The following is a 23,251-nucleotide window of genomic DNA, read 5'->3' as shown; positions in this document are numbered from 1 at the left end:
GTATAAAAAGGAAAAGGCAAGACAGTAGAAGTTTTGAAGGACAAAGAAAGGAGGGAGAGAATTAAAAAACAAAACAAAAAATGGGAACTGAAAGAGGTGAAAGCAGCTCAAAACAAGGCCCTCAGATTCCTGCTGTGCCTTAAAGGGGTGAAATACAGCAATCCTGACCACTGTGGAGAGTTTAAAAGGCAGCCTAAGAGTACGTCTACACTACCCAACAGATCAGCGGGCAGCGATCGATCCAGTGGGGATCGATTTATCGCATCTAGTCTAGACATGATAAATCAACCCCCGAGCGCTCTCCCGTCGACTCCTGTACTCCAGCACCGCAAGAGGTGCAGGCAGAGTCGACAGGGGAGCAGCAGCAGTCGACTCACCGTGGTGAAGACACCACGGTAAGTTGATCTAAGTACGTCAACTTCAGCTACATTATTCACGTAGCTGAAGTTGTGTAACTTAGATCGATCCTTCCTCCCTCAGTGTAGATGAGGGCTAAGTAAAGAAAAAGAAATGGAAAAGAATGAAGGTTAAAAAAAAAGGAAGATGGGGGAAGGAAAGACATATAGGAACTATCCTTTCTTTTAAGGGTTTCACTCAGATTTAGCTGAGCCAAAATACTCAGCTCTTAACTACTGCATCAGCTGAGTTCTAAGTTCAACTCTGCATTGTGTGAACTGTATCCACTATTATATAACCATCCAATTTTATTTTGACTCTTATCCCAGGCATTGCTAATTTGGGTGTAGGTTATTCAGTCCTTTCAGTCATAGTCACTTCTTTCATCTGTTTGGTTTCTCTTTGTCAGCACACATTAAAAATTGATCACACACTTATTTGAATGTTGCCAGTTTTTGTATAGGTCTTTGTCTTTTATGCTACTCCTTTATTTTTGCTTTTAAGCTTCATTATTGCTCTCTGTTGGCTTCATTTATTACCAAAGTCAATATGACTACCAATGGTCTATGTATTTTTCTCCAAATTTTCAGGCAGCTCTGTAAAACAATGACACTGCTTATGCCACTTAATCATCAAAGTGATAAATCCCTGGATAAAGCTATAATCCCTTTAGGCCTACTAAGGAAATGGCCATTCTCAGTAAATAATGGGCCTGTTTCTTCACTATTTCACCAGTTCTACTCCAGAGAAACTTCATTGACCTGAATGGATTTATACTGGAATAAAGCTAGTGCAACTAAGTGGAGAATCAGGTCTAATGAGTTTTCTTCAGATCCAAAAGTTTTCCTTTCAAGTAGGATCATATTTCTCCTACAGAATGAAATTTAGGACCTTTTTAAATTAGGATGTCTTCTAATGCATGTACTTAGCTCCTACTGACTTCAATAAGAACCATGCTCACACATCTAAGGCCCTTGAATGCATTAACCAGGAAATCCAGTCTTGATGCAATTCTGAAATATTGTTATGGTTCTAAAGAAACAGCTGAAGAATCACAACAGCATTATTTTTACATCTAAAGTTATCCATGTTTTGTAAAACCATAAGAGATATTAAGATTTGAAAATGCAATTTACATATTCGAAAAGTTTGGGAAAGTGTAAATAATAGATTTAGTTTGCACTAGTTTGCTGGCTGCTTCAGTTCCTCAGCTGATGGCTCCAGGACAGCTGCATTCCAAAAATCTGGTGCAGGGAAAAAGTCATAGCCATTCCAAAGCCAAGAAAACTACTCAAAGATCCCAAAAGCTACCAACCCATCTCTCTCTTTTGTCACATACAAGCTTATGGAGAGACATTCTGATGCACATCAACAAGGCTATCACACCATAACTGCCCTTTTGCTCAGGCTGGCTTTAGGATAAAGATGGTGTACCCAAGGTCAAGTCATATGTCTAGCATAAGACATCAGAGATGCCTTCAAGAAGGGCAAGAAAGTTGGCACCATTCTGTTGAATCTGTCAGCCACATATGATATTGTCTGGCATGTAGAGCTGAAAGCCAAATTGTTGCAGACTATTCCCTGTAAGCCCATAGCACAGTTCATCATGGAAATTATAAGGAATCAGGGCTTCATCGTGCAAGCTGGAGACAAAGTGAGCCAGCTTAAGTGTCTCCGTAATTGACTCCCACAAGGATCCAATCTAGCTCCTCTCATTTGAAACTTATATACTTATGACCTACCAACAACTATGGCTGCTGACTGACTAGAGTGGTTGCCACAGTGCAGAAATTTGGCTTAGCCCAATCTTCACAGTGTAACTGCAAGACAGCAATTCAGACAAACATGAAGGAGGACTGCATAATTACTAGATTGGAGGGTGGCCTGCAACACCTTGCTAGATTCAATAATGCAGCAGTTAGGTGGCTATAGGGCAACCAAATAACAAGTGAGAAAAATCGAGACAGGGGGTGGGTGGTAATAAATGCCTATGTAAGAAAAAGCCCTGAATATCGGGACTGTCCCTATAAAATCGGGATATCTGGTCACCCTAGGTGGCTAAACAATCTAGATATTAACTTCTGTCACATATGAAAGAAGTAAGCACAAATGTGAGAACTGCATGAGGCAAATGTGTCAAAATTGCAATAAGCCCCACCACTGCCACCACACTTCCACTAATTATTTAAGATTTCCTGTGCCAAGTACCGCCTTTTCTGGAGATAAGGCAAGGATGCTACAGGCACTCATGTAAGTCCTCAGTGTGATGCATGTTGACTGTTCTAAAGGGACTTCATCTCTTGAGATGTACTTTGCATGCACCATGGGATATGAATACATGAACACCTAAATTATTCTCTTTTTGGTGCAATAAATTTTACAAGCATAGTTTTTCACAGCATCTTGGGGACAGGTGTCTGCTTGTGCAGAGTTGTAACTTGGGCATAACACATGCCTTTTCCTTCATGCACTCCATAAGTCACATAAAACATATGGCTAATGAATATCTGCTATTTCCCCTCCCTTTTCCCCTCAGTCATATAAACTTGAGCACATATGGCCAGGGTTGTGGTTCGGGAGACGTTAGTTTCAACATAAATTACAGAAGTTATAATATATTGACATGGCTGCACCATAAGCCAAAATTAAGCCACTAAACGTTAAACAGGAAGAAAACTTTCTAGGACTATTCTTATCTTTTTTTTACCATTTCCATTAATTCATAACTGGCTTAGTTTAGTTTGCATCTTTAGTTTAATTCACTAAAATTATTTAAGACTGTGCTGTTGATATTTCTGACAGTTAAATGAAAATTTAAGAATTGTCCTTTTACATACCTTTCAGATTAAAGTAACTGAAAAACACAAAAATGACTATCAGTTTATCAGCTTCCTTAATCCTAATACCTCGTGCAAAGTCAGAACTCCAAGTAGGGTGAGCAGATGTCCCGATTTTATAGGGACAGAGCTGATATTTGGGGCTTTTTCTTATATAGGCTCCTATTATCCCCCACCCTCTATCCATGACAAAGTGGGGAGCTGCTGGGCAGCTGCTGGCCGGCTGGGAGCTCCGGGGCACCCCATCACCCATGAGAGCTCAGAGCTCCAGGGTCCCCCTGCCCCCGCATATTGAAGTGGCAAAGGACTCGCTGCCCATGGCAGCCGGGAGCTGCGGGACCCCTCAGTGCCTACAGCAACAAGGAGCTGTGGGGAGCCCCCAGCTGCCACAGCAGCCCAGAGCTCCAGGATACCCCATGCCGCCCACAGCAGACAGGAGCTATAGAGGTCCCCTGCTGCCCATGGCAGCCATGGGCAGAAGGGGTTCATGCTGCTGCCTGGGCAGCAGGGAGCTGCAGGGTCCCCCCTACCGGCACCGCCGATGGCAGTGGTGAGCTACAGGGGTCCCTTGCTGCCCACAGCAGCCGGGGGCAGTGGGGTCTCCCCACCACCCGTGGCAGCTCGGCACTCAGGGGCCCGCACCGCCTCAGGTGGCAGGGTACACCGCAGCTCCCAGATGCCTGCAGGCTGATGTCACTGAGGTCTTTGGAAGTCACGGATTCCATGACTTCTGCAACCTCCATGACAAATTTTTGTCTTAACCGTGACTCAAGCAGGGAGCAGGGAAGCCTCGGCTCCAGCTGGGATTCCAGGAGCTGCCAGGGTCCCTGCCACAGAACTCAGAGCCTACCAGCCTCCAGAGACCAGGTTCCAGCCTAAGCTGTGTGGCCTGGAAATCTCCTTGCCATGGATCAGGAAGCCTAACAACCCCCATACAGGGGCGGCTCCAGAACCCAGCACGCCAAGCGCGTGCTTGGGGCAGCAATCCGCGGGGGGCGCTCTGCCGGTCGCCGCGAGGGCGGCAGGCAGGTTGCCTTCAGAGGCATGCCTGCGGAGGGTCTGGTGGTCCCGCGGCTTCGGCGGACCTCCCGCAGGCAAGCCACGGAGGCGTACCATGGTCCCGCGGGACTGGGGACCTCCCACAGGCAAGCCGCTGAAGGCAGCCTGCCTGCCGTGCTTCGGGCGGCAAAATACCTACAGCCAGCCCTGCCCCCATAGTTCTGGCTCCACCTATTCCAACCAGCTCTAATCCACACAAAAATGGTGCAGCCATAGTAGCATGAGCAGTAACAGCACCCCAAATGCAAACCTGCCTGGACTCCATGGGTGCCTCTTCGGAATTGCTAGCTGCTGCTGCCCAAGCTACCATGGCTACAGTACTATTTTTAGCATGCTGGCTAAGATGAGAGCTAGCACCAGTATGTCCAGGTGAGCTGGGAATCATACCCCTTCCTGTAGGATAAATATAGCCTTTTGGTAAGGGGGTGTGTCAGTGGCAAAGTGAGAGAAAGAGAGACTGACACAGCCTGAACAAGCAGCAGGTAGCACATGCTGAAAAAAGCTTAGAGCAAGAGCTCTTGCGGGTGCTGACTGAAAGAGTTTTTGGTATTGAGACCAAGGACACTGTTTCCTATTGTTTGGTTCATTGTGTGTTCAGGGAAACAGGAATTTGTACATTCTTTGTAAATAAACAAGATTGCATCAAAGGTAACAGACTCCATATTCAATTTCTCCTCCTAGTTGGAACCCTTGCAAGGCCCTAAACTTTGACTAGCAGCTCGGGACAGAAAAGGGGTAAAAACAGCATATATAGTTCAGGTCCTCACAATTAAAAAACAAAAACAAACACCTTACACGGCTTTATCTGCAAGTGCTCATTTTTAATTCCTTTAACTTGTATGACATCATTTTTCCTATCTAGCTTTTTGATATATGACATCATACTGAACATTTCACAAAAGTATTCTTATTGATTTAGCACTTTGGAAGTAATCAGGCTGGAGAATGCCTCTATATATGACAGTAAATGACAGTTCAAGCATAAAGCAAATAATTAATAAACTAATATTGAATCAGATATAGATAAGGATTTAAAATATTTAGGGACAGAATCTATGATCCTTAAAACTGAACCAAAAAAACTTTTATTGAACAGTATTGCTTGCTCAACAGAGAAATTTGGCCCTTGGATATTTGCAAATAATCTGCACTCTAGAACATGCAGTAATATGATCTGGTTTAAAAATAAAGTTAGTAATACAGAACAGTAGCATTAAAATTATTAAAACAGACATTGAAAGTTTACAACTCCAAAAGACTCATTTAAAGATTTTTCAAGTTAGATAAGTTTTTCTACTGTGAAATATTCAACTTTAGAAATAAACAAGGACAAATTAATCCCAGGTGTAACTCCACTGAAGTCAGTAGGGTTGCACAAAAGGCAGAATTTAGCCCCAAATATTTATCAAAAATAGACTGACACAGAAAAGACTGTTTGATAATGTCATGAGATGTATAGATATCTTTATTTACACACCTGCTACACAACAGTTTCCATCCTGATTGGGAAATACTGTGTTTTACAATAAAGAACACAGATAAAAATAGAAATAGCTGTTTTATAAATTATTGTAAGTGTGGACATTAATATTTAACACCACAGAAAATGAATTAAATATTTGTGCTGACACAGAATATATGTAATAGATAGGAGTCTCAAAAGCATAACACTATTTTGTAGCAAATTAAACATAGTTTAGTAACAAAAACAAATCACAACTTAGATGAAAAAAATGTTTCCTTTGAAGTTTTAATTAGACATTTTTAATTACTGTTCTGATGGTTTATTAAGCAATATATAAAAAGGTGTGAACAAACAATTATGGCATCATGTTTTTTAAATAATTTACATCCTAGCTGAGTTATATAAGATGGCAAATGAATAAGTGCTGAATGTAAAGGTTTTATTTCTTCTGACCCCATGTATTTTCAACAGCTTGTCAATTTGGCTCCAATAAAAATATTAAACAAAAAATATGTATTTTCTGTAGGTGAATTACTGAGGAACTACGGTATAAATGGTTATCAAATTAGTGACCAGTGTCATGCAGTGTATTACAGTGAGTACCACTGAACCCGTTAAAGAACATTTATACTGAAATGTTTCCAAAAGCAAGAGAGAGTTTTGTTAAATCGTTGTTGAAAACCTTCTGTTAGCAACAGTGACTTTACATGTAAGACTAGGAGATATAAGATGTAATCCTTCCATCCCTGTCACTGCCCCAACTTACCAAAACAATACAGTTGGCTCTGGCTCTCCTGCTTTGTGATAGCATATCCCAAGAAAATCATGTTTTCTTTTTATCTCCTTGCTGCCAGATGTTCTACCCTAAAGAAAAAGAAGAAATAAAGTCTGCTGGCAAAAAGAAGTGAAGCCTACATTACTTATATTTTCAATAATAAATGAGAAGAACTACTGAATAGGTCTTGACAAACACATTCAACCATTCTAAGTGCTCCACTCTCAGGTAAAATCATTTCAGATTTCATATATGGTGGCCACAAAGCATGTCAATAGACTATTCATGTTCTCATCAGAACAGAAATTATTCCATTTAATGATATGTGACGATACCATCCAAGTCTGTAGCCATTTTAATAGAGTTTATCTGTGTTAAAAAAAACAGAAAAATGTAAGAACTTTTCTTTCAAGCCTCTATGATTACACATTATCAATAACCAGAGCAAAGCAGCCTGCGCCACCTCCTGTTTAATAAATGCAAAGGTCCAATGTAAATTAGTCTCCTAGCTGCTATTTTTCTTCATTTCTCCAAAAGTACTGTACATGTATAGATAAGAAGACATACAAAAAAGACTGATTTGTCAGTGCAACACTTACATGATCAGGTTTTTGTTCTATCGTCAAATTATGCCGTTGGCATTATTCACTGCTCAAATGTCAAATACTTGAAAAATATTCCCTATTTTGCATTTAGGCTGTGATGCCACCAACCAATCTTTCATTCTTAACTACTGTGCCAATTGAAATTCAAGTTTTTTCCACAAACAGGGCAAAGGTTTTCTAATATAGTTTAACTATTAAGCTTTCTGATCTCTAAGAGCGTTTGAAGTTTTGTTTTTTTTTAAATCTATTGCTAATACATTTGCCCTATTCTACTATTCTCCAAATAAATTGGAGATCTAGTTTCCCATCAAAAAAGAAAAATGCCTGCTGTACAGTCTGGTATTACAAGTCTAATGATTAGGCTCTTTCTCTTCTCTATGATCTTGTACAAATATAAAAGCATAAGCCTAAGTAATGAAGACGAGCACGTCTAACGTTACACTGACTAGAGGGCTGAAACAAAGCAATTATCTGAACAAATGGCAACATGGCCACAGATGTTGCTTGAACAATACAAGGATTTAATGTAAAACTCATTTTTATATTAAATGCAGTTAAACTCTCACTTTTACACTATAGCAACTGTAAGATAAAGTGTAACAGTCACATAATGTAATATCAGTTACTATCAACATGAAATTTAAAAGACTTGAACTTTTGTAAAGTTCTAAGATAAGGATTGATAATAAATTCAGCCTTGTCCTATAACACTATCAATCTAACTGAGAGCCTGATACAAATTCCTCATTAATACACCAAGAAAAGGTATGGCTTCCCTACAGAAAGCAACATGACCCACCACAAAATCTGAGGTTATGATGACAGATATGTTTACCCTGTCATGTTTTATTCATTCACAGTATCTCATTTCCTGTCACTTGGAATAAGTCTGTGGATGTGCCATTTATTAGAAGAGACACTAGCTATTTCACCAGTTTTATTCTCAATCCCACCTCAAAATAGGTAACTATAAGTCACACCAGGAAGGCTTTGGGGTAGAAATTACATTACTCTCCCCCCGTTTGATACTTTTCCCATCTACATTCCCCCTTAAAATGCTTTATTGGCCCTGAGGGGGGAACCAGATCCAGCTCAAATGAAAATATTCTGCTTTTAGGACAAAATTGTAACCACAGAGTCAAAAGTATGGCAATAAAACACACGAACAGCCCCAAATAACTAGTTTCTCACCACTAAACAACCTCAATAAATATTATATATTGAGGACATATTTTTATAAAAGGAGATAAAAGCCACAAGTCACACACTTGGCCACTTACCACTGAAGGAGACTCTTAGATAAACAATCATTTTCTTTCAACAGAAAAAAGAGTGAGGAATTGCAGAGGGGGGCAGGGTAGAAAGAAAAAAAAACCCTTAAAGCAGAGGGCTGAAAACAAAAATAGTATACAGATGTGCAGAAAAGGCAACTTCTGCTTCTCCTCTTGCAGCTGCTGTCGCTGCTTTGTGGCTGCTTTCTATACCACACCTGTTCACTTACACAGTGTCACACTCAGCGCGCCTTGGGACCCTCCTTTTGTTTCTCATCAAGAGTACAGTATATCATGTTCAAAGAAGACTTCCACCATGGAACCAAACAGACCTGTGTGAGAGAGGAGAATATGCTACCAAGTTATAAAGGAAAGTGTTTATCTTTAAAAGTACATGCTTGTACTGATCTTGTAATTAATTTAGTGAAATAAAAATGGCTAAACAAAAACAACCTCAAAAAGAAGAAAAGCCAGGAACAAATACAGTAATGATAAAAGTCAAATGAATTATGCTCCCCCCTTCCCCCACCTCTACACACACAGGAGAGCAATTATCCCTTTTCCTGGCATTAAAACCAGCGCCAAGGTGATGATATATTTTTAGAAAGCATTTCAATTCCTGGAATTACAGCACCTATTAACCCTGGTAAAGCCAACTACCAGTGGTACCACCGATACCAGAAGGCACAGAGTGCTTTCCATATTATAAACAAATTATTTTAGGGTCCAGTACTCTACTTACTTCAAATTGTCTCAGACAGTGGCTGTCAACTCTAAAGCAATTTTTTCTTTATTATATATTTGTAATTTTTTCAATTATATTTTTAGTCATAGCATCAAAATATCTCAATTTTAAAACCAATTACATGGGTTTTTGTTGGTTAGTTTTTCCAGCAGAGACAGTAGGATACATGGCCAAACAGACTACCAGGCACCACACTTCAAAATGAAATTAACAAAAAACTCCTTAACACTTCAGGGATTTTACCAAATTCACTTTGGTGTTCCACACACAAATGGAGCTTGGAAAATTAGAGGAGAAGAGGTTCTGGAAGTTGGAAGGAAGCATGGAATTCTGGGATTATTACTATGGCAAGTAGATAATTATGAGATGTGTGAATGACAAGTGAGACACAGTAAAATACTGTTCCAGCACTCCCCCATACACATCAAATCTTATTTAAATATGATCTATAGATATAATGAAGCCCTTTGTATAATGTTTTATTAATTTTGCAGGCAATTAGTCCTGCAAATAGATTAAGCTTTTGATATTTTGAGACAAATCTATTTAAACAGCCAAGTTTTTTAAAATTCCAAAAATAACTCTCTCTATTTTTATATTATATATATAAAAATAGAGAGAGAGAGAGTTATTTTATATATATATATATATATATATATATATATATATATATATATATATATATATATATATATATATATATATAATACAATGCTATTAAAAAAAAAACCTCTTGTGATGTCATTCCATCAATGTCTTTAGGGAACTGTGTATTGTCACACTATTGGAAAGGGCCTAAATTAGGACAGGGTAATCAGTAGAGTTTGTCAGAATTTTAAATCAAACGATTAAAAAAAAATCACAATTAATCACGAGATTACAAAATTGTCAGAATTAATCACAGTTTTAACTGCACTGTTAAACAACAATAGAATACCAATTTAAATGTATTATAAATATTTTGGATGCTTTTCTATATTTTCAAATATATTGATTTCAATTACAACACAGAATACAAAGTGTACAGTGTTCATTTTATTTTTTTTATTACAAATATTTGCACCATAAAAAAGATAAAAAATAGTATGAGGTGAATTGAAAAATACAAGTACTGTAGTGCAGTCTCTTTATCGAGAAAGAACAATTTACAAATGTAGAATTTTATATAATTGCACTAAAAAACAAAACTATTTAAAAAACTTTAGAGCCTACAAGACCACTCAGTCCTACTTTTTGTTCAGCCAATAGCTAAGACAAACAAGTTTGTTTACATTTATTAGAGATAATGCTGCCTGCTTATTTATGTCACCTGAAAGTAAGAACAGGTGTTCACATGGCACTGTTGCAGCCAACACTGCAAGGTATTTACATGCAGGTATTCATATGCCCCTTCATACTTTGACCACCATTCCAGAGAACATGCTTCCATGCTGATGACTCTCTTTAAAAAAAGAATGCATTAAGTAAATTTGTGACTGAACTCCTTGGGGGAGAATTGTATGACTCCTGCTCCATGGTTTCACGCATATTCTGCCATATATTTCATGTTATGGCAGCCTCAGGTGACGACCCAGCATGTTTTCAATTTAAGAATACTTTCATTGCAGATTTGACAAAACACAAAGAAGGTACCAATATGAGATTTTTAAAGATAGCTACAGCATTTGACCCAAGGTTTAAGAATCTGAAGTGGGACGAGGTGTGGAACATGCTATCAGAAATCTTAAAAGAGCAACACTCCGATGTGGAAACTACAGAACCCAAACCATCAAAAAAGAAAAATCAACCTTCCGTTGGTGGCATCTGACTCAGATGATGAAAATGAACGTGTGCCAGTATGCACTGCTTTGGATCCTTATCAAGCAAAATACTGCTGTTCTCATTTTCAGGTGACTGTAAATAAGAAGCAGGCAGCATTAGCTCACGTAAATGAAACAAACTTGTTTGTCTTAGCTACTGGTTGAACAAGTAGGACTGAGGGGACTTGTAGGCTCTAAAGTTTTACACGGTTTTGTTTTTGAATGCAGTTATATAAAAAAATTAATTCTACATTTGTAAATTGCACTTTCGCTATAAAGAGTTTGCACTATAGTACTTTTATGAGGTGAACTGAAAAATTCTATTTCTTTTATGTTTTTTACAATGCATATATCTGTAATAAAAAATAATAAAGTGAGCACTGTACTCTGTATTCTGTGTTGTAATTGAAATTAATATATTTGAAAATATAGAAAACATCCAAAAATATTTATAATAAATATAAATTGGTATTCTATTATTAACAGTGAGATTAAAACTGTGATTAATCACGACATTTTTTAAATCTAGTTAATTTGTTTTGCATTAATTGCTTGAGTTGATTGACAGTCCTACTGAAAACATGTTCCTGTTTCCCTCAATCAGCACGGCAATCAATTAGGTTTCAGTTCTCCAATGGAATCTGCTAATATGAATGTCTTGCCCATGTGTAATCGCATTGGCCTTAATTGAATCCCACACAGACGCAGGAGTCCATGTTATTGAATTATGATGCAGGACTAGGATCTTTAAAAATTAACTGTACGTAGAGACCAGCAGGAAAGAAGAACAGGAAGAAAGATGGGGGAGTTGCACAAAAAAAAAAAAAAAGGAAAAAAATAAATATCTGATTCAGACATGGGTGGGGAGGGAGAAGAACGATGGTACATGAAAATGACATGGAGGGAGGGAAGTCTCAAAGTTCTCAGATGCATGCAAACTTTGGGGGCAGGAGTTCTACTGAACTGTGCGTTTCATACCTCAGTACTTCATTTTTTCCATTCCAATGTACAAACGGTTCTGCCTGTGTGACAGCAAAGATTGGACACTATTTACAAATGACTTACCACAGATTACAAGGGATCCAAGTTTCCCTTGTGCTACAAGGATTATTATATTTAAGGATAGGAAAAGCTTTAATTTCTGTACTATGAAACCATCCATAGCCCACTTCCAACTTTAGAAGCTGGCTACACCAGCGTCCTAAATAGAAGCTGAATGTTTTCATAAACCATCATATTACTTGACTTGATAAACATTTTGGGCCAAACAGTCATAAAAAACAAACAGTTATTAAAATTTGTGTGCAAATAATATTCAAACTCCAGAGTGTTCCGCACCTCACAGAATCAGGTCTCATGTGTCAGAATGTTATTTAAAAAATCATAAAGAAAACTAATGCAAAGTATTCATCTGCTCTTTGGACAATTTACATCAAGATAACAAACTACATCTAATCAAAAAGGCTATCCTCATGCTGAATGCCTTCCTCAGTGACCATGAAGCCAGCAAAGGAAGGACACACAATCTTTCAGATTAATCCCACAAGAGAGTAATTTTTAAAGCATTTTAAGGCAGCAAAGTCTACAGCAAGCAAAACAGTCCCTAAGATGATTAAATCTCAACAGGAGCAATATTCCAAATGTGAAATACATTGACAATACAAGGAATGGGGTCTTGTATTAGTCAACAGAATGAGGTAACGTTATTATTTACTTCTGGCAGCAATTTATACAGGGCCCAATCTCGTGAAGCCAGCGTAAGAACTTAAGGCCCACAGCAAGTAACAGAACCAAAGTACTAGATCTTCTTCTGCTGTGAGAAATGTTTGACTCAAATTGCAAAAACATTGGACCTCAATGAGAGTTTGTATAACACCAGTGGTTAGTTAGAAATTTTCTTTAACCCACAAACTGTAAATCAAAAAGGATTTTGTTAAATTTTACGCTTTCAGTGGGTTCTCAAACTTTATAGCAACACATCCTATTTCTATCACAGCAAATAAGCTCAGGCCTCACATCCACATGTGCTAGACACAAAATTCATAGCCACCGTTGGTCATCCCAGGTTTCCAAAATGATGTGATCCCACCACACCTTGCTGGTTCTCCTGCATCAAAAGCAACAGTCCACCAAAAGACATACCATGGTAATACTGGTATTCACCATATCTATACCATGTAAACTGAATGAATAGGCCAGGGGTCTGCAACCTTTCAGAAGTGGGGTGTCGAGTCTTCAATTATTCACTCTAATTTAAGGTTTTGCGTGCCAGTAATACATTTTAACGTTTTTAGAAGGTCTCTTTCTATAAGTCTATAAAATAACTAAACTATTGTTGTATGTAAAGTAAATAAGGTTTTTTAAAAGTTTAAGAAGCTTCATTTAAAATCAAATTAAAATGCAGAGCCCTCCGGACCAGTGGCCAGGACCTGAGTAGTGTGAGTGCCACTGAAAATCAGCTCACGTGCCGCCTTCGGCACACATGCCATAGGTTGCCTACCCCTGGAATAGGCATTGACCCTCAAGGTCAGCTGTCTTCAACGTGTCACAAAGTTCTGCCCAAATTCCATTCAGCATCCTATCCAGTCACCTATTCCACTGCATAACTATTTGTCCTGCAATAAGGAGTAGAACCACATCAACATAGTCCCATTTCTCCATATCTTTCACCCAGGTTGCCAGGGAATAAGCAAGGAGAGATGTGATCAGGAACTGCCATTGCAAATGCGTGAAGGCAGTGGACTGTGCCAACAACACAGAGCAAAGCAGTTCCTAGAATGTCTCCTGTGATGCACAGAACCCTGGGATACTGCTCCTGAAATGGCAGCACTAATATCATGTAACAGCAGCGGTCATGCAGCCATGGGTATATGCATATACACAGTGTTATACCTGTGTCTAGCACATCATATATGGACACTCAGTATGGGTATGGGGAGCATGTGCAGACATGAACACGGTCCCATAACTGAGTATGTGCACCACTGTAGAGATAGCCTAAATCACACATGCTCCTGGAACAGGAGTTGGGCTGAAGGGGTGTCACACTTGGACAAGAGGTGCTTACTGGCCCCTTCACTCATGTTCATGGAATGGAGTCTTGAATCTGAGAGATTCGTAGACAGAGTCCAGCCCAGCAGAGATTGTATGACCTGCAATGATGTTCAGAAGAGACAGATGGTGTTTAGGGAAGAAAAAAGGCTACTGTACATGCTGCATGAACCCTTACACATTCAGTTTAAAATAGATTTATACATTTTTGTGTCAGAATCTTGCATTTAAAAAACGCTGTAACCAAAAAAAAAAATCTACATTTGTAAATTGCACTTTCATGATAAAGAGATTGCACTACAGTACTTGTATGAGGTGAACTGCTAGGGCAGAAGCTGAACCCCAACAGAAGACTCCAGTCCTAGAACCAGACTGGCAGACTGCTGGGGGTCTTGATTGGTCCATAGCTTGTATATAAACCCAGCACAAGAACAGGAATTGTCCATGAAACTGGGATCCACCCTGCTCTAGACTGTGTGCCTTATGCTTCCTGCTCCTGCTCCCCAGCTTGATTTCCTGGCATGCACCTGGCTTGGCTCCTGGCATCCAATTTGTCATTCTGATCTCCGGTTTATCCTCACCTCTGACTCCCTGGCATCCCAACCTGGCCTGATTCTAGTTACCGATTCGTGGTTCTGCTCTCAAGTTTGTCTCCTGCTTCTGATCTCCCTGATCTGACCCAGACGATTCTTGACTGCTGGTCCGTGACGCTGACCCTGGCTCTGACCACTAGGTATGGCTACCCATGACCCGGCCCTGGCAGTTATTACCTTTTATAATTCTCTCAGTTATTGGGAATTCTTATTTTGGCTCACATAATTATATCTTAGTTCTAAAAGGAAGAGATTGTTTCACTAAGATCAGAGTCATATTGCTTCAAAGCTGAAGTTTAGTCTCAGTTCTAGTTCTGGGAAGCCAAGTGACCAGTACAGATGTGTGTTGAACCTTCTCTGTAGAAGTGGATTTGACTGTAGGACATTCTTGTTTTTAAGAACTTTCAAGGCCTGCTTTGACCCGAGGCGACTCTAGGCATCAACTAAGTAAGCAGACGCTTGGGGCGGCAAAATATATGGAGCGGCATAATGCTGGGACCCCAGCTCAAACCTGAGGCAGAGTCCTCGGCTGGATCCTGACCGCCCCGGGGGCGGTAACCAGCCTGTTGTTCTGCCGCCGGGGTGTGGAGGGGCAGGGAGCCGGCTAAGTGGGGACCGTGTTCCTGCTGCTCTCCCGCGGGCAGCAGCCACCCCCCCCCACCCCAGGCGAGAGCTGGTAGCACAGCCCTGCCCCGGCTGCAGAGGACGGGCAGAACATGGGGTCTGGGCAGGCCACTGCCTAAGGGGGTGACCACGGGGACAAGCCAAGGAGGAGCAGCCCGCCCGGGCCCCATGTTCCACCCGTCCTCTGCAGCCGGGGCAGGGCCGTGTTACCGGCTCACACCTAGGGGGGGAGTGGCCGCTGCAGAAGCTGGTAGCGCTGCCCTGCCCCGGCTGCAGAGGACAGGTGTAACATGAGGCCCAGGCGGGCCGCTCCTCCTTGGCTTGTTCCCACCTCTGCCTCCTCCTCCTCCTCCCCTCTGCTCCACCTCCTGCCAGGGGAGGGGAGAGGGGAGCGGAGCAGCAGCCCGGGCTAAACACAACTCGTGCCAGGGCCAAGGCGAAGACTAAGGATGAGCAGGGCTGGGATCCAGCAGCAGCCCCAACCCCCAGCCGCAGGAGCGGCGGCGACGGGAGATGAATCCACCTCGGGCCAGATCTACAGCAAGGTAAGAGTCGGGCCGGGCGGGAGGGTCCCTGGGATCGCTGGGGAGCTTCTGCCTGCTGGAGCTCCAGAGGCTGCCGCCTCCCTCCCCAGCCCCGCACAGCGCACTGGTGCCTGTAGTCTCCTTCTGCCTCCCCCCCTGCAGGGGGTGAGCGACCTGGCAGAGAGGGACAGCATCTGTCCAGCAAGCCCAGCACCTCTTCCTTGGCTCCTCCAGCCCCAGAGCTCTCTCCATTGCATGCCCCTCGGACTCCCAGCTGGGCAGCCTCAGCGCTGGGAAAACGCCAGCAGGGCTGGGTCCAGTGTGTATCCAAGCTCGTGGGAAGCTCTCTTGTCCCAATGACTAGCGCCTTACCTATGGCAAGTACAGTAGTCCAACAGGAGCGTGACGTGAAAAATATCGTGTCACATTGTGACACGGTCACTCAAATCATGACTACATGCGTGTACTGTGCTGCCCTATAGGTGCCATTTGCACTAATTTCCGTTTTGCATCTGCGCCAGTTGTTATAGGGCTAAAATGCTGGGACAAAAACTAAAATGACTTTCTGGTGCTGCCTACCAGCAACAAAGAGAGAAATGGCAAAAAGAATTAGAAAAACTCTTTCGTACTTCAAAAAAGTCGACAATCAAGGAGAAAGCTCTAAGCAATGCACTGAAGATGATTATTCATCAACTGATGAAGACCAATCGAACCAAAGTTTACCTTTATCAGCTGATAAAGATGAACAACAATCTGGCCAAAGATTATCTTCACTAACTGATAAAGATGAACAATCACAATCCATCCAAAGATTTACTACTTCAGCTGAAGAGTCCAGAAACGAAGAACTGTTATCCAAATCTAAAACTGAAGAACAATTATTGGAAGGTGAAGAGACTGACATAGTATCGGATCCAAGTACATGGCCGACAATAATTACTGATGCAATACAAATGATTATTGTGAAAAAGGTCCTTCAAAACTAGATCCTACATTTGAATATCCATTTAATGAGTCGAATAGTTGATTTATGCCATCCAGTATGAAGAAAAAAAATGAAAAATGGGGAACAAATTAATAGATCGTGGTTACTCTATTCACAGACCAAAGATGAAGTTTTTTGTTTTTGCTGCAAACTGTTCTGTAATTCGGACATTCTTCCGGCAACTGCGCATTTGAAAGAACATGAAACATCAAAAAATCATTTACGCTCATTGACAAATTGGATTGAGCTGTCAAACAGATTACGTTCTGGTACAATAATCGATGTGGTGCAGCAACATCAACTAAATTCAGAAATTCTACGTTGGCAAGCTGTGTTGGAACGTTTACTGGCAATCATTAATTTCCTAGCCAAACAGTGCCTCACATTCCGTGGATCCTCGGATATTTTATATAAGAATAACAGTGGAAATTTCTTTAAATTGGTTGAGTTATTGGCAAAATTTGATAATGTTATGGCTAAGCATGTATGAAGAGTGAAAGATGGAGAGATTCACACCCATTATTTGGGTAAAAATACACAAAATGAGATAATAGAATTAATTTCTAATGCAGTGCGTAATGAAATTTTATCGAATTTGAAACATGCCAAATATTACTCAATTATAGTTGATTGTACTCAAGATCTGAGCAAAACCGAGCAAATGTCAATAGTTTTATGATTTCTGAAAATTGATGAAAATGCAGAAGTGAAAATTTGTGAACACTTTCTAGAATTTATACCAGTGAACGAAACTACTGGGAAAGCCTTCACAGACGTAATTCTACAGAGATTGGAACACTATGGAATACCTTTAGAAAATATGCGCGGCCAAGGGTACAATAACGGCTCAAACATGTGAGGACAACATGTGGGTGTACAGCAAAGAATATTGAATTTAAACAATCGAGCTTTTTTCATTCCTTGCCATGCGCATTCGCTCAATCTGGTTGTTAGTGATGCTGCCAAATCATCTAAAGATGCCATTTCATATTTTACCACAGTGCAAGCAATTTACAACTTTTTTAGTGCTTCCACACACCGTTGGGCAGTCTTGAAGAAGCATCTTGAACAAAAACTCACACTTAAACCTCTAAGTCAAACTAGATGGGAAAGCTATTAGACCATTCCGATATTCATCAGGGGAGATTTACAATGCACTATTCGAAATAAGCCAGGACTTGTCGTATGATCCTTCGTTTCGACATGAAGCTGAAACATTGGCTCAGAAAACGATGCAGTTTCAATTTTCATGTTGCATAGTTATTTAGCATAATATTCTAAATCAAATTAATTTGACCAGCAAAGTTATGCAGAACATAACCATAGACATATCCGAGACAAAGACAATTTTGAATATTTAAAAAAATACTGTTCAGATGAAGGATTTGAAGAAACTGTCAAAGAAGCAACAACAATAGCAGAGGATCTTGATTTTGAAATGACGTTTGCACCTCAACAATTCATTCGTCCTCGGAAAAAAACAGTTTTGTTATGAGGCTCATGATGATCCTATTCTCAATCCAAACGAAAGGTTTAAAGTTGAATGTTTCTATTGTATTTTGGATGTAGCTATAATTTCCACTGAAGAAAGATTTTGTCAGTTGCATGGTCATTGTGAAACTTTTGAATTTTTATACGATATTGGAAATATTAAAAATCAGTTTTCCCAAAAAGACCTCATGAAGCACTGCCAAGACCTACATTTAGCGCTTAGTACTGATAATGCTGCTGACACTGATGCAGTTGAATTGTATGATGAATTAATAGCTTTATCTGAGCTAATAAGTTCTAAAACTTCTCCTGTAAAAGTATTAGAATTTATAGCAAGAAATTATTTTTTCACTCCAAACACTGCTATAGCATTATGCATTCTTTTAACATTACCGGTATCAGTGGCTTCTGGTGAGCGCAGTTTCTCAAAACTGAAATTACTAAAACATTATTTGAGGTCCACCATGTCTCAAAATCGCTTGCCAGGACTCACATTAATTTCAACTGAAAGTACTATTGCAAAAAATTTAGATTTCACTGACTTATTAAAAGACTACGCAAGTATAAAAACCAGAAAAATTCAGTTTATATAAATTCTTTTAATTTTTGAGAAACTGGAAGACACTAACATTTTTCATTAGTGTATAGCTGAACCCAAATTGTTTGTAATTGTGATTTTGTTAAATTACACTAGTAGGAAATTATTTTATTTCACTAACTACAAATTCTCTGTTTTCATTTTTTTTTTAAATTTTAAACAGCCAAAACAAAACTGCAAAGTGCAAATATGTAAAAAAAAAACAAAAAAAACCCACAAACACCAAGGGGAGGAGGAGGCAGCCAAATTTTTTTTTACTTGGGGCAGCAAAAAACCTAGAGCCAGCCCTGCTTCAACCACCATTCCAGAGGACATGCATCCATGCTTATGATGGGTTCTGCTCGATAAACATCCAAAGCAGTTTGGACTGACACATGTTCATTTTCATAAGAGTCAGTTGCCACCAACAGAAGGTTGATTTTCTTTTTTGGTGGTTCTGGTTGTGTAGTTTCCGCATCAAAGTGTTGCTCTTTTAAGACTTCTGAAAGCAAGCGCCACACCTCGTCCCTCTCAGATTTTGGAAGGCACTTCAGATTTTTAAGTCTTGTGTTGAATGCATTTTGTCAAATCTGCAGTGAAAGTGTTCTTAAAACGAACATGTGCTGGGTCATCATCTGAGACTGCTATAACATGAAATATATGGCAGAATGCGGTAAAACAGAGCAGGAGACATACAATTCACCCTCCCAAGGAGTTCAGTCACAAATTTAATTAGCGCATTATTTTTTTAAATGAGCATCATCAGCATGGAAGCATGTCCTATGGAATGGTGGCCAAAGCATGAAGGGGCATACAAATAGTTAGCATATCTGGCATGTAAATACCTTGCAATGCCGGCTACAAAAGTGCCATGTGAATGCCTGTTCTCACTTTCAGGTGACTTTGTAAATAAGAAGCACGCAGCATTATCTTCCATAAATGTAAACTAACTTGTCTGTCTTAGGGCTAGTCTACACTTACCTGCTGGGTCGACGCGGTGAGTTCGACTTCTCGGAGTTCGAACTCCCCGCGTGCTCCGGTCGACTCTGGTACTCCACCACTGCAAAAGGCGGTGGCGGAGTCGACCTTGGAGCCGCGGACTTCGATCCCGCGGCGTCTGGACTGGTAAGTAGTTCGAACTAGGGTACTTCGAGTTCAGCTACGCTATTCACGTAGCTGAACTTGCGTACCCTAGTTCGACCCCCGCCCTTAGTGTAGACCTGCCCTTAGTGATTGGCTGAACAAGAAGTAGGACTGAGTGGACTTGTAGGTTCTAAAGTTTTACATTGTTTTGTGTTGGAGTGCAGTTATGTAACAAAAAAAAAACCACTACATTTGTAAGTTGCACTTTCATGATAAAGAGATCACCTCATACAAGTACTGTAATGTAAATTGAAAAATACTATTTCTTTTGTTTATCATTTTTACAGACCAAATATTTGTGATAAAAAAATAATATAAAGTGAGCACTGTATACTTTGTATTCTGTGTTGTAACTGAAATCAATATATTTGAAAACGTAGAAAAACATCCAGAATATTTAATAAATTTCAATTGGCATTCTATTGTTTAACAGTGCAATTAAAACGGCGATTAATTTTTTCAACAGTGTGACCGGGGTCTGAGTGGGGGCCAGCTGAGGTCACTAAATTAGGGTGAACTGCAAAGAATGGGGAAGACAATCCCCAAAGCTGGTGGATATTTTCAATACTTGGATTTACCAAGCCAGCATAAAACAGCTTCTTTATTACCTCACTGGTTTCCCAAAAGCCAACATCACAGTTCCCTTGAAGTAACCCAGCCTCAGGTCTCCATCCATGTACTCAAAACAAATATGATGAAGATTTCTGAAAATCTTATTTCATCATATAAAAGGTTCTACCAATCCCAAAGGATCGGACACATTACCTCCCAGGTTAATAAATATTCTAGATCTTACCCAAAGAAGAACAGTGTTATTTTATTTACTGTCTTTAAACATGAGAAAAAGCAAATTGATGCCTAGGACTTCCTTTTAGATTTTCTGTTGGCTTGTTCCAGCTGACCTAAAGCTTTCCCATGTACCCAACAGGGCTGCGGGACTGTCAGTGTTTCGCTTAAAGTGGCTCTTTGATTCTGCCAACCATGCTGATGCTAAGGGCAAGAAGATTTATTCTCCTCCTCTCTGTGGTCCCCCTGCTGGCACCCAGCCAGAACCAGGAAAAGGAGGAGGCAACAATTGATAAAGCATGGCTGCAGTCAGAGTACTCCAGTCTGCCACATAGTTTATTGGTTTGACCTCCACCCTCCCAAAAAAAGTTAGTATAAATAAAACAGCCATTAAAGTTCCAGCCACCTAACTAGAAAAACCTATGCTGTGTGTGTAAGGACCTCAATTCAGAATTGGTCAACACAGCTCTGTTGGAAGTTAGGAAGAACCAGAGCTGAAGAACTATAAATAAATTACTAAAAAAAAGTCACCACTGTTCCCCATCCCAATCTACAGAGTCAAGTAAAACCTTTAAATCATAGAACCCTTCCTAACCACAACATTTAAAAAAGAATTTATGTATGAAAGAAAATTCTCTCAGCTTTTACATTTTATCGAACAGATGACACCAACAAGACAGCTGTAAATGGATTACTAACATAATGTGATAGTGAAATGTAGAATTATTCACCTAGAAATCGTGGCTTCAGGGTACAAGTTTTGCTCTTTTGCCTTTTGTTTCATTTTGTTTTTCTGTAACAGTCACTTAACCATCCACGTGGTAGTAAAGAAGCACGATTCTAAACACGCAGGAAGGCCACAACCACAAAAAGCCCAAGAAATGACTCCTCCAAATGCATCTTTCTCTCGCAATCATAGACTCGGCCTCAACTTCCCGGATACAAATAGACTGAAAAGTTGATCCACCCTAGTATTAAAATAAAACAGAGAGCAAAGTTTGGACACAAGTACTTTCATACAAACCAAAATGAAGATTAGGACAGATCCAAATATACAAAATGGCTTCAAAAGCAAACATAATAGGGTCTTATCCCAAGAGATGTAACCAGATACTTGATCAGAGAGAAAACAGAACACCTCCATCCATCCCCTATAATCAATTACTTTGTACTTAGTTTAGTTAATCTTACACTTATAACAGCAGCTTTTCTTTACTTTGAGCCAACAGCATCTAGCATATGTCCATTTTATCAAAGTATGTTGTATTGCAGGGCTATAAGAAATGTAGTAAGTTACACGTGTTACCTACACAGTTGGTTGGCCAAAAGGACATCTACAGCAAGCCTCTCCAAATTGCTGCATAATGGAAGGATAAAATAACACTCAAAAGAAATGAGGAAGCTAATTCTAGTGCTACATCTTTGCATAGACCCCTTTAAAGACAGGTGAGGAAAGGAGAAATCAACCTCCCTGCTTTATTAGTGAAAAAGCAAAAATCCCAACAGTGAACACAGACAGCACAAACAAACTAAAACAGATGTAACCTAAAACGAATGCAAGATACTGTAAAAACAAAGTTGATTTTAAAATAACCTCTGCTAACTCAAAGGATATGTCTACACTGCAATCAGAGGTGTGACTGCAGCATGTGTAAACAGACCCGGAGCTAGCTTTAATCTAGTTAGAGTGAATATTAATAGCAGTGAAGCTGCAGCAGCACAGGCTTCAGAACAGGCTGCACAAGCCCACCCAATATCCCAAATACTCATTTGGGTGGTTAGTCAACACTGAAGTCTGCTGCCATGGCTTCACTGCTACTGGTACTTATTAAAGCTAACTTGGATATGTCTACCCATGTTGCAATCACACCTTCAACTGCAGGGCAGACATACTGTAAAGCCAGCTGGAGGGAACACCTTTTCCATCCCATACACTCATAAAAATCGTCTCCAAGCTGTATAACTGCCATAGGTCTTATTCAAATGAAACAAATATGCTTATCCTAAAAATCAATTTGGATAAATGTGAGATAATGCATCTGGGGAAAGAGCAATGCAAAACAGAGATATTCAATGGTAGGAAAAAATTTCAAAAGTAGTGGGTGGCCAAAAGAGATCCACTGGGGTAATTGTAGACAGCAAATTAGATAGGAATTTTCAACGTAGTATATCTGACGAAGGAAAAAAAGCCAATGTTGTTTGGCGTTGTATATGCAGAGGAATCATGCCACAAATCAGAGAGGTGATAATTTACACTCTACGCACATGGCTTTGGTGAGATCACATTAGAAGTGCATTATGTTCTATATCAAAAGATGTGAAATTGGATTAAGTTCAGAAAATAGCAACAAAATGATTAGGGTGCTGAAAAGATTGATTTACTGAGAAAAATTAAATGAGCTAAATATGTGTAGTTTGGCTATGCAATGATAAGGGTGGGACATTATAAACGTCTACAAATTTTTAAAGGGTATAAACATTAAGGAGGGACAAGAGGGGATAACTAAGAATAATGGATTAAATTA

General features: G+C 39.9%; 1 protein-coding gene across 1 annotated transcript in view; it reads right to left on the bottom strand.

The window, feature by feature from the left end:
- The window catches only part of ATP8B4 (ATPase phospholipid transporting 8B4 (putative)), a 211,505-nt gene that overhangs the window by 175,626 nt on the left and 12,628 nt on the right, over positions 1 to 23,251 (bottom strand). The window contains exons 3-5 of the mRNA XM_044979577.1: positions 21,458 to 21,694; positions 8,639 to 8,740; positions 6,524 to 6,616 (exon numbers count right to left, since the gene is read on the bottom strand). The gene's annotated coding sequence lies outside the window, so the exon portion shown is untranslated. The remainder of the gene's footprint in view (positions 1 to 6,523; positions 6,617 to 8,638; positions 8,741 to 21,457; positions 21,695 to 23,251) is intronic.

This window comes from Mauremys mutica, chromosome 11 (genome assembly GCF_020497125.1).
Source record: "Mauremys mutica isolate MM-2020 ecotype Southern chromosome 11, ASM2049712v1, whole genome shotgun sequence".
NCBI classification, from domain to species: Eukaryota; Metazoa; Chordata; order Testudines; family Geoemydidae; genus Mauremys; species Mauremys mutica.
The sequence above is the reverse complement of the archived record's forward strand: the minus strand, read 5'-3'. Positions and strand labels throughout refer to the sequence as shown.